The sequence below is a fragment of the Saccopteryx bilineata genome, chromosome 1 (genome assembly GCF_036850765.1).
Source record: "Saccopteryx bilineata isolate mSacBil1 chromosome 1, mSacBil1_pri_phased_curated, whole genome shotgun sequence".
Lineage (NCBI taxonomy): Eukaryota > Metazoa > Chordata > Mammalia > Chiroptera > Emballonuridae > Saccopteryx > Saccopteryx bilineata.
This window is the reverse complement of record NC_089490.1, coordinates 202,306,799-202,319,344: the sequence shown is the minus strand read 5'-3', so window position 1 is coordinate 202,319,344 and position 12,546 is coordinate 202,306,799. Positions and strand designations below refer to the sequence as shown.

At 46.3% G+C, this 12,546-nt stretch overlaps 1 long non-coding RNA gene across 1 annotated transcript; it reads right to left on the bottom strand.

Annotated features, from left to right (window-relative positions):
- Positions 1 to 2,132: 2,132 nt before the first annotated feature.
- Positions 2,133 to 4,425, bottom strand: LOC136306868 (uncharacterized). Its single transcript, XR_010725698.1, has 2 exons — positions 4,218 to 4,425; positions 2,133 to 2,623 (listed from the first exon to the last, which is right to left on the bottom strand). It is a non-coding gene; the product is annotated as an uncharacterized lncRNA (long non-coding RNA).
- Positions 4,426 to 12,546: the final 8,121 nt, after the last annotated feature.

Sequence of the window (12,546 nt, the reverse complement as noted above, 5' to 3'; positions counted from 1 at the left end):
AGGGAATTGGACAGTGGGAGGAGCTAGTGGTCTCTGCTACTGAAAGTGACCGGAACTGTTCCTGGGATTGCTCTGTCCGGTGGCAGTGGGTGGGACACTGTGGACTCAGCAGAGGGAGGGAGGGCCCGTGCTGGAGTGACCCTCGGAGGGCAGGGAGAGGAGAACAGGGCCAGCCCACGAGCAAGAGGGCCAACAGGATGGCCTAGGTTTGAGTAGGTTTTGTTTGTCGGGTGAGAGGGAGTGGACAGATGCAAAGATCACACCCCACTTTGGAACCACGTGAAAGGGATGCTAGCGCGATCAGGGACTAAACTAAGAAGGTCGTACGGGGAGGAGTTTTAGAAGAGGGGGCCGTGAATTAGGACTTGGGCCTGTTGAGTTTGTGGTGCTGGTGGCACACCAGGACTAGAGCTTGGGGGCATTTCCATGTAAATATTGGGTTCCCCTGGTTATCTAGGACATCCTAGCATCTCAGAGGCTTTATTAGACTTCCTCAATTGTTACTTGGGGTCATTCCGTTAAACAGAATGGAAGAAGATGAGCTCCAAAGAGGTTCTTTGCCATCCCCAGGCTAAAGGAGCCCGAGAGTTATGACAGAGATGATATTCCAGGCAAACACACCTTTTTTTGTTTGTTTTTTGAAGGGCTTCTGCCCAGAACCCCCCTCTGTGGCCTTCCACTATGGTGAGTTCGCATGTGGGCAGAGCACACACTCTTCTGTTCCAGTCTGGAGGCCTTTCCCAGTAGCAGACTCCCTTAGTCCTTTCACTCTGAGCCTCGACTCGGACCCCCTCTCCCTTCCTTGTCTTGGACCCACTGTTAGGGGGGCACAGACCAAGTGGGGGCTGCCCCCATCTGTGGGAGGAACGTACCCCAAGGGCTATACACAGCTTCCCGGGTCCAGGAGAACGACTTAGCAGGATGACACGGGGGTGAGGGCCCACTGGGTGAGGACGTTCATAGTAAAGGACGTCCAGGCACCGGGGGTTAAAGCAAGGGGCCTGAGCTCAGGGAGCAGAACTGAAATCCGCCGAGCAGGGAGCATTTACTGGGCCAGCCCGCGGCGCACTGCGCCCCTGGGAAAAACATACGACCTGGGTCATGTCCTGACAAGTGAGGGCCTTTCAAAGAGGACACTCTCAGTGAGAGAAGGGAGGGCTGTCGCTACCGGGCCTGCGCGGGCTGTAGAGTCAGTTATCCATACGCCTGGATACAGAAACACAGGCTGGGTGTCCCTTTGTTTCAGAGTTCTGAAAGCACTGTTCTGCTGTCTCTGGCGAAGATGTCACTGCTGAGGTGCATGGTACCAATTCCTAACCCCGGGCCTTTATTTAAACCCCTCTCCCTCCATCTGGAAACTCTTAGGACCTTCTCAGTTTGCCGCCAAAGTGCTTTGCTATATAAATCTATTATTCAGTACGCTGCTCACTTGATGGGCCGGCACCTAGGTCCTTCGGGCTTGGGGATGTTTTCTCATGTCATGTCTTTCATAATTTCTTGCATGATACAGTCTCTCTTCTCTCTTTCTGGAAATCTCATTAGTCCCATATTTGGAAATCCTAGATATCATTTCTCTCCTATGTTTCATCCCTTCTTTTTCTTCTGTGACTCGGTATTACCTCCCTGATAAGTCAGTGAAAACAATTGTGTTAATTTTCCTATTGTCACCAAAAAGGCATAAGAGGAGATGGGGGTGGAGGAGAGTTTTGGCCCTGGTCCTGGGACTCTGGCGGGGAAGTGTTCTTCTGCCTTTGCCCCCTCTCTGGCCGCCACGCCATCACCCACGTGGCTTTGGCCTTCTGTGTGGTGGACACAGCTGAGGCCCTCTGGCTTCTCAGATTTCTGAATGGACCCCCAGCTCGTCCAGCTTCCTGTGTCTCTGTGGCCTAGAACACACACTCTTGCTGTGGGTCAGTGATTCAGAAAATCGAAGGCGTGGGAGGTGACAGGTACATGGCCCGTTGTTACGCGTCTACAGAGTATGATTGTTTTCTGTGCTGAGGGCGACGTTCCTGCTGCCGGGCAGACTGCTGCCCTGGATGGCTTTAACACGGCTGCCTCTCTGAAAGACTCTGGGGGTGACTCGAGTCTCAGACTGCTTCCACTTGAACGTCGCGCTGGCGTCACACAGCTTTAAAAACGTGAGCCTGTTTATTGTATATATTTCTGAAGAGTCGGAGCGTTTTGACAGAGTAAATCGCAATGATCTCCTACGTCCACCCTCCAGGGAGTAGAGCTCCCCGTGCCCTGCCCCCGAGCCCCCTCGGTCCTGCGGTCCTGCCCTGTTGCAGGATCAGAAGGGCTGGGCTGGGGCGGAGGCTGCACCCAGGATTCTCCTGCACCCAGGAGGGAGTTTGGAGTCTGCCCCCATAGCCATTAAGCTCAGCACCAAGGATGCTGCTGCTCAGCCTCCTCTCTCTCCTGCGGGCAGGTCCGGCGCTCTCCTGTCAAGTGCCAGGGGTGATCATCCAGCCTCCACTGTTATCTGGAATCTTCTATTTCCAGCTGCTCTCGGGATTTCCCTCTGTGCTGGCTGAGACCACTCAACTGGCCATCTATCAGCACATTGTCTGAGGAGTTAGGTGTTGGCCCCCCAGGTCACTTGGGGGTGAGGACACAGAGCCTGGGAGGGATAGATGCAGAAGGAGCCACTTTGTTAGAGAGAACCCCTAATAACTGCATATGGAGCACACTGTTTCTGTCACCAGGAAGTGAAGTGTGGCTTTGCTGCTCTTCCTCCCATTGCTTCTCCTAGAGCCCTGGGAGGGGGCATTGCTTCTCTTAGAGTAGTGGTAGTCAACCTGGTCCCTACCGCCCACTAGTGGGCACTCCAGCTTTCATGGTGGGCGGTAGCAGAGCAACCAAAGTATAAATAAAAAGATAGATTTATCTATAGTAAGTTGTTTTATAAAGATTTATTCTGCCAAACTTAGCAAAAATCTGACATAAAGTAATTGGTAAGTAATTATTATTATATGCTTTAACTTGCTGTAACTCTGCTTTATAAATTTTATAAAGTAAAGTTCCTTCCCTACTTTATAAATCACCATTACTGTGGAACCGGTGGGCAGTTAGAAAATGTTACTACTAACAGAAATACAAAAGTGGGCGGTAGGTATAAAAAGGTTGACTACCCCTGTCCTAGAGCCCTGGTGGGGGGGGGGGAGAGGGGGCATGCTTCTCCTAGAGCCCTGGGGGGGGGGGAGAGGGGGCTATGCAATTAATTCCAGGAGAGAGTTCAGCATTCTCATTCAGAGTGGAAAAGTTGAGGGACCCCCTGCCTGCCCCCCCCAGATTATGATGGGCCAACCAGGCATGCCCTCACATGAGACTTCCCCAGTGGCAATTTAGGGGACTTGTGTGGCATTCATTGACTGTTTGTTGATTGTCACAGATTGGTCAGTTGGAGGTCAGGGAGGCAGGGACGGGAGAAGCTGGGGGTTTAGAGGTGGAAGGGGCAGCTCTGTCTGTCTGTGTGCCTTCTCTAGAAAGGACACAGGGCTTTAGGAAACCCATTGTGGGAATTTTCCAAGTGATGGGAAGAGTGGATCGCCACACTGTTCACGCTCTGCATGTGAAACCCTCCTGATGCTGTGGGAGAAGACCACCCCCACCATGAGAGAGCCGTTAGGAAAACTGCACACCAGGAGAGCTGGTCACTGCTGGCCAGATGTGACAGGGACTCCCCTCCCTTTTAGTACCACACAGAGTGGCCTGGGGAGCCCCCTCTGCTTCTCAGGTTGTGATGGGTCCCAGGGGGTTCCTGCTTCCTCCCAGGGGCTCCCACCGCAGCTGGGGGAAAGGCCTGTTTCTCCAGCTGTTGAACCTCTCGTTTTATCTGTCTCTTGTTGACTTCTTCGTTTTACAATGAGTCAGTTTATTTGCTTGTGCAAATTGAGTTTTCTTAGAGAGAAAGAGAGCAGAGCGAGAAAGAGGCCAATGTTTTGATGGTTTCCTCTAGAGAAGGAGAAACAGCCCTGGGACCGAGCGGGGCGGACGCTGTTCATAGCAGGACAGCCCCAGTTGGTGGCTCGTTTTAATACCATGGACTGAAGTCAGGCGGGCAGAGAAATACTGTTTCCCTTGTTGGAGGTGGGAAGCACCTCTGGGTTTACAAGCTAATTACTTCTGGATTCCCTGAGAGTTCAGAGGGTTTGCTTAGCAACCGGCCTGACCGGCCCCTCCCCACCAGGGCCCCCCAGCTTTACTGCACTTACCGGTGGTGCTTGATAGAATGGGGTTTCCTACTGAACAAGGACTCAGCACTTTGGGAAAAGAGTACCAGTCTTTTCCTCGATGGGGCCTGAGCCTATAATCCCGTCCAACAAAACGAGGGGGAACAAGCCAAAAAAAAACCTTTTTAAAGAAACACAGGCAGTAGGAAATCATACTGGTCAGGGCTTGTTTTCCTGGCTCGCAGCCTCATTCCAACCTGTTGCAATCAGCTCTGCAGTGTCTATAGGGACACCCTGGTTCAGGGCCCCTCTGAGGGAAGGAACTTCTACTTCTCTGTTTGGCTGGGCGCTTTGCCAGGGGCTGAGTTCAAAGTGCAGTTTCCAGTAATTTGCTGGGCCTTCTCGGAGGGTTTGAGAGGCCAGGACAGAAGCCTGCAAGCTGTGGTAATATTTCCTGATTTCTGTCATTTCCTAAGGAGAGAAGGAAGGCTGCGGAGGAACATGGGGCTGAGAACTCTCGTGGGCTCTGACAGCGGGGTGGGGGAGCCCTCTCCCGTCCCCCAGCCTGGCACAGGGTTCGAGTGGCCTGGGCTCCCTCCCAGAGCAGATGCGGGGTGCCCGTCCCCATCGGCAAGACCCTCTGTTGATTTACTGTGTGCTGGCGTTATTTGGTGCCATAAAGTTGTCTAGTAATGGCAACATGTTCTTGTTTTCTCATATCTGTAGGACGAAAGTGAACACTTTTATAACCCTTCTCTCCTCACCACATTGAAGTTCCCTAGCGTTGACCATGTGGACTTGATTAAAGGGGAAAAGTAACAAAGGGAAGTCAGATCTGACAGTCCCTCGGCCACCCCCTACCGAGGACAGGGCCCATCTCCCTGAGAGACGTTTCATTCTTTGTGTCTCCCCCTGTGTCCATCTGAGGACTGGACGCCCCGGAATTCTGAACGAATCCTTATGAAATCACGGGATGAGCAGTGGGGGACTCTCATCCCAAAGAAATATTTGCTAGGACAGTGCTATTCCTACATCAGGTAGGCTCAGAGGAAGGCTGCTTTATTGATTATGACTTTCCTTTCCACGAGGGATTGTGTTTCTAAATGTTTGCTCTGGTCCCTGCAGTGAGGCCACTCTTGACTTGGAAGGGACCCAACAGAGCATGGAAGACATTAGAAACAGAGGACAGAGAACAGAGGGGCTGGAGCTGAACTCTTTAAGGTTTTTTTTTTTTTTTTTTTTTTTTAAGATCAAGACGGGTACTCAGGTGGTTAGAGCCTCATATCCCAAGGTTGTTGGTTCAATCTCCGGTCAAAACACACACAAGAATCAACCATTGGGCGCATAAATAAGTGGGACAAAAAAATTGATGTTTCTCTCCCTCTCTCCCCTTCCTCTGTCTCTAGAAATCAATCAGTAGTTTTTTTTAAGTTAAAAATTAAAAAGAAAAATTATTAAAGATTTTTTTTTAGCTCTGGCCTCAAGGACAATCACCTTTTTATAGCCTCCACACTATCTCACACCTTTGTTGTTCATGACAACAAAGCCACACAACACCCCCTTACCCTGGAAAAAACCACGAGGACAAGGAGTGGGGTCTGGAAGTGGCCTGTGGGGTACTTCCTTCTTCCTCTCCAGGGCCCTGCTCTACCCCTGGGTTCTCCCACAACAGGCTTCTTTTCATTTGCTAAGTTGCCTCGAAAAACTGACTCCACTGAGCTGAGCTGCTTTTCAGACTTTCTGGGGAACTTGGAGTGTAGCAATGTAACATTATAATGTAATTCCAACGCAATAAAGCAATCCAGGGCCGGTGGTGTGGATGAAGTGGGTATTGGTGAGGGTGGGGGGCAGACAATTTATCATAATGGGCATTTTCTGTGTTCACTGAAGACATACTAGACCAGTGGTTCTCAAAGTGTGCGCCAGGGCGCACTGGTGCGCCCTAGAATATTTCCAGGTACGCCCTGTAGTATTCCAGAGAAATATGTGCCTGTTGGGGACCAAAAAACCAACAGGGTTTTTGGAGTTTAGATTTTGGGGGGACAGAGGTGTGGGGAATTGGCTGTAAGCTAACAATCTGCCCAACCCCCCATCTCACTTGCCTGATTAGGTTGCAAAAGGCTGTTAAGCTGTGGTGCTGGATTGTTTACACTACCCTCCATGTTCCCTGAAAAGACTGGAGGCAAGTTTATTCTATCCTTTGTTTGGTGTAAAGTTAAGATGATATGTAGGGTGGGGGTTTTCTGCACTCAACACAATTAAGAGTAAAAAGAGAGGAATTCTTCAATGTATTGACAAGGAAATGAGAGTTTGCTTTTCAAGTATATGCCCAAACATTAAAGAAATCACTAGGACACATCAGGCTCATGTTTCTCATAAACACAAGAATGAAAAAACTTAACACATTTGTGCCGAGACCTGCCAAATTTACTAATCTTATGAAGAATGTATCTATATATATATAAAAAGATAACTTTTTTGTGTTTTTTTTTTTATTTTTTAACTCCTCTTTTTTACGAATTCTAAAAAACAACTAAAAAAAGTAACATAAAAATGTTTTTTAATGTCAGAATAAATTTAATTTTATCATATTTATTTTGTTTAATTACCATAAAAGCATGCTTGGACTTTATATATATATTTTTAATATTTGACTTAATTATTATAACATATTTCTCAGAAATTTGAATATAGTGCACCTACAGTTATTTGTAGGATTTTAAATGCACCCCGACTTCAAAAAGTTTGAGAACCACTGCACTAGCATAAAGCGATGTTGGTGTGAATTCTCATTTCAATATTTTTACTAGACTGGCGCTATTTGTAACCACTTAAACACGGGTCTATGTGATGTCAAAAGAACTAGTTAAAGGTTTAAAACAAGATGGAGGACAGTCTGATTGTGTGGACGTGTTACACAAATAATGAGTTGGTGTGATTTCCCCCCTCTTGACTAAACTATTTTTTTAACTTGCACAAATGAATTGTTTATTTTTGCCATGTGGACTAAAATATATTTCAGTAGTCTTCAGTTACAATACAATAATAGTAATAATAAATAATAAAGCCAGCTTGTGGCATTGCCTCTGAAACCAGGTGAGGAGCAAGGGCGGAGTTAGGCTCGAAGCCTCTTCCAGTCCAGGGACACCTCACACCGCGGTGTTAGGAAATGGGCCGAGTTCGAGTATTGAAGGAGGTGAAGACAACTCTCTCTTCATCAGATAGCTGTCTCCAGGCAGGCCAGGGTTTCCTGCCACTCATCTGACTATGACACCTCTCTGTTCAAAGGAGGATACGCCTGCCAATGACCTGGCTTTAAAACTGACTTAAAGCATATGTTACTTCCTCTCGGTCCCTGTCTGTGCTCGTGATGGGGATCCAGTGAGCTGCCTGCCTCCCACCTCCACCGGGCTGCCTCTGGCGTCCATGCAGACAACGTCAGCAGGGTCACCGACCTGAGGGGTATCCTGACAGCCCATGATACCAACACCCATCGTGTTGGCCAGGCCCAAGGCTGTTCTGAACCCTCATCTCATGTGTGGGGGTGAGCCCCCCCCGCCCCTGCAGCGACTGCTCTGCCCTCTACCTCCGTGTGGTTGGGTGGTTCGCACAGCGACAGGTGCAGCCAGTGATGCTAAACCAAGTCACCTGAGGGGTTGATCAAAGAGACCAGTGAAGGTCAAAGGAAAGAATGCTCTCCCCACCGGCTCCATCTTTCTAAAATCAATCAATTAAAAAGAAAGAAATAAACAGAATTGCAATGAATGATATAAACAGTGTCTTGACTAAACTGTGAGCAGCAACATAAATGAACAGGTATCCTGTGATTAGTGAAGCGTAAAAGTTAGAACTGCCAGAAGGACACTGTTCATATTGTGAAAGCATTCTGCACTGCATGCGAGGCCGGGGCCGGCTGTGCATCAGAAGTGGGTGGTGGTCCTCGGGTCTCGGATTGAGGCTGTTCGGACCGGAAAGTACAGACCACTCTGGAGCGGCTCTTCCTTTCTGCCTGCACTCTTCTTTTTTGTCTGGACTGTCTTTCCCCCCATTCAATAATCCCAAAGCCAACAGAACAGCTGGGTGGGGGAGAGGAAGGAACTAAACTGTAATGACTGCCTCTGTTTTACATACATTTTCTCATTTAAATCTCACAACACCCTCTGAAGTGGGCTACTGATAACACCTCAATTTGTAGATGACCCTCCGAAATTTTAAATAACTTGCTCTAAGTCACTCCGCAGGAGGGGACAGAGACTGGCCTTCAGATGCAGCCAGCCTTGCCCTTCTTCCCCAAAAGGTCTGACTACATCATCTCATTGATGGCGAGTTCCTCTGAATACACTGAAAAGGATGGTCGAACTAAAGAACCTATCTAGGAACATAAAGCAAGGAGCATCTGATTACTCTTTTAAAACATGTCTTTGAAAGCTAGAGTGCAAGGGTCATGCTTGTAGTAAATGTTCTTCTAGAAAAGCTACTCTTTTAATGGAAGTCTCATTCTTTATTTTCAAAATAATCCCAGACATTTTAGCCAAGAGGCTATACATCTAGGCTATAATTTAAAATTTATCACTATGCTATCCTTGTGAAAACTTTCAACTCAGTTTTTTTTTCCCTTCTCCAATATGTTTAATACCACCATTACCTACTGACTGTGGATTGAAATAGCAAGTCATTATGATATCTGAATTAACATCCAAAACACACTGGTTTTCTTCCAGGGTTCCCATATCTATTCTTGTTAAAACATATAACGTTTAAGAGTCAAATGGTTTTCCCAAGCCAATTCTCTAATCACCGACATAAATTTCACTTCATTAAGGAAAGGAAACCAGGCAGGATGAGTAAAGTTAGGAAAATGATCAAATTTCAAGGGAGGAGGAAAAAAAAAAGATTAGGCATGGAGTTCTTGCCATTGCCTTTATGCAACAAGGGTAAAATCAAGCCCTGCTTTCCTGCCGGCACAGAGTGGGCAGTGCTTCCAAGTGAGAGGCTGGGTGGAGGTGCAGAGGCTGCCAGCCTTCAGGATGCCCGGGTGGTGGGGGGTGGGGATCCCAGGGCTGACCCCTTTCCTTGAAATGGCTGAAGGGGTCCCGGGACCACTGAGAGCCAGGAAGACAGGCTTTCTTCTCTTTCTTTTATCTCAGGGTGGGTGGAAGTTACATAGCTGCCTTTTTTCTCCTGTGGTATATTTATGAAGCCGTCTAAATACCTGTTGCATATTTATGAATCCTTTAAATAATGATCTTCCTGAGAACTTGTGATAACTCAGCCAGCTATCAGTAAGCAGAGGGGGTGTGAGGGGCGTTGTGGTCATCTTTTGACGGATGCCCCTGAAACACCCCAGCCCTCAATGATCGCTGTTTAATGTTTATCAACGCTTTGGACTCTGTTTTCACCCTATGAGACTGGCTTTTTTGCTCATTTTAAAACTTAATTGTGTTCAAGGCTCTTTAAAAAATGCTAACTCTTACTCTCTGTTTCAAGAACATGAGACGAGACAGTTCTCACCGCTCCCTCACCGTCAGGGCGAGTTTTCCCAGAGAGAGTTCTGTGGGACGTGCCTCCTCCATTTCATAGGCATAGCCACATATACATGTCTAACCATCTCTCTCTAAAAGTCTAAAAAGTGATACAAAGTGATTATTGATGTTTACCTTCTAGTTGACGTACATATGTTTATAGATACTGAATTTTACATAGGTCAGCCTAGTTAGCTGACAAAGGAAGACTCTTTTCAAGTGCTCTTAGTGAGTCAAGAAGGAAGACAAGAAAAGTTTGTCTTTTAAATCTGTACTTCTATTTTGGTAGAAATAATATAAATAAAACATCCGTATTTCTATTGTTGGTTGAAAAAAAAAGTTTATGTTTTAAATCTGTTATTTCTATTGTTGGTAGAAATGAGGTCTGTATTTCTATTGTTAGTAGGAAGGGAAATAGGCCTTTAAGGAAGCAAAGCAGCAGTAATTATTAAAGCTAAAACACAACAACCACAACCATATCATTTAACCCAGCAATCCCACACTCGAGGATCGGAATCATATTGAAAATATCTATGGTTCACACCAGTGGTTCTCAGTCATGTTGCCCTATTGTAGTTCTCTGTATACGACTCAGTGGTGATACCTCCTATTTTTCTTGTTCTTTGTTCATTCATTCAGTCAGTCATTGTCTTCTCCTACCAGAATGGGAGCTTTAGGAAAACAAGGGCTATGTCTGCATCTCTCACCACTGGAAGTCCAACCTCTGAAACAGCCCCCGGCACAGAGTAGGCCCTCATTAAGTATTTCTTTTTTTTTTTTAAATATTTTAATTTTATTTATTTATTTTTAGAGAGGAGAGAGAGAGACAGAGAGAGAGGAGAGAGAGACACACAGAGAGAGAAGGGGGGAGGAGCTGGAAGCATCAACTCCCATATGTGCCTTGAATAGGCAAGCCCAGGGTTTCGAACCAGCGACCTCAGCATTTCCAGGTCGATGCTTTATCCACTGCGCCACCACATGTCAGGCCATTAAGTATTTCTTGAAGGCAAGAAATAAAAACACCATGAACATTTATTACAGCATCCTTGTAGTAGCAAACCCCCCTCCCCCTGCTCCCCGAAATTAAAGAGAATGTCCAGGCCCTGGTCAGGTAGCTCAGTTGGTTAGAGCATCATCTCACTATGCCAAGGTTGTGGGTTCAATCCCTGATCAGGGCACATAGAAGGATTAACCAACGAGTGTATAAATACGTGGAATAACAAGTTGATGTTTCTCTCTCTCACTCTCAACATTTATTTTTAAAAATTAAAATATTTTTTAAATTCTGTATTAAATTAACTAATACTATAAATGTAAAAGAAATGAGACTTCTCTATTTTACAGAGGGTGAAACAACACTGAGTTAGCTCCTGCTCTTACTGAGGCAGTGGGCGCTTTTCCTGTGTACCCTGACTGAGAATCAAACCTGGGACATCCACACACCAGGCTGACGCTCTACCACTGAGCCAACCAGCTAGGGCCAATTAAAAAATTTAAATATGGAAAATCTTACACCTACATAAAAGTAGAATGGGGCAACGAACCTGCATTTTCTTGTCTCCCAGCTACAACAGTCGTAACTCAATTTTGTTCTGTCTGTATCTCAATCTACTTTCTGGTCTCCCAGTCCCTCTCCTGGGTGATTTTCATAGACATCCTGTCATACCCATATGTGTTTCAGTGAGTAATGCTAAAATAATAATGGCTTTTAAGAAACCCGGGTTCTGAGGCAGTTGATACCGGCTGTCTCTCGTGACATTAGCAGCTGTGAATGTTACTGTCTAGATCTGTAATATTCTGACTCGAACATTTCTCCTGCACTTATTTGCTGGGATATTTTCCTTGTACTACTTGATTATCCTGATGAACAATTTGCATAGGGAAGGCCAGACAGATGCCAAATGCACACCCACCTCCTTCTTTTGTGTGTGTGTGTGTGTGTGTGTGTGCTAGTTTCAATGAATTGGTTTCTTTTTTTTGTGTGTGACGCAGACAGAGGGACAGATAGGGACAGACAGACAGGAAGGGAGAGAGATGAGAAGCATCAGTGCTTTGTTGTGGCTCCTGAGCTGTTCACTGGTTGCTTTCTCTTATGTGCCTTGACGTGGGCGGGGGGGGGGGGGGGGCGGAGGGGTCTACAGCAGAGCAAGTGATCCCTTGCTAAGTGAATGACCTTTGGGCTCAAGACAGCGACCATGCGCTCAAGCTGGTGAGCCTGTGCTTAAGGTGGTGACCTCAGGGTGAACCTGCAACCTCTGTGTCCCAGTCTGACGCTCTATCCACTGTGCTACTGCCTGGTCAGGCTCAATGAGTTGGTTTCTTAATGTCAGCCAGAGCTGATCACTTTTTTTTTAAGTATCATAATGAAATAATGGCCTTTTACACATAGTTGATATTTATTTGATGCATTTTTCTTATCAATGCTCAAATTGTTTCATTGTGGCCAGCAGGAGCCTCTTCAGATAACAAGGCCTTCAGTTGTCTTTAACAGCTCCCTCATTTTCTGCTGTGACAAGACGTTCTAGGTTCACCTTGTATATTTCTTGTCCTAAGCCTGGAATTTGGCATTTCTCCAAAGTGCTGGAATTCCTTTACAGGGCATGGTGTTCTTTAGAGATCACTGCCTGAATAGGGGGCGGGGGTGGGGGTGGAGTGGGGTGTTTATCGCAACTGGATTTGGTCATGGTTTTATCCTTCCTCTTCCTCCTTCTTTTCTTCCCTATTTTTTCTTTTTAAAGATAAAATATATAAATTACTACTGATAATTACTTGTTATTTTCTCCTTCTATATACAGTTATATACAACTATAATCATTTCAGAATAATAATAATAATATAAAATATTATAA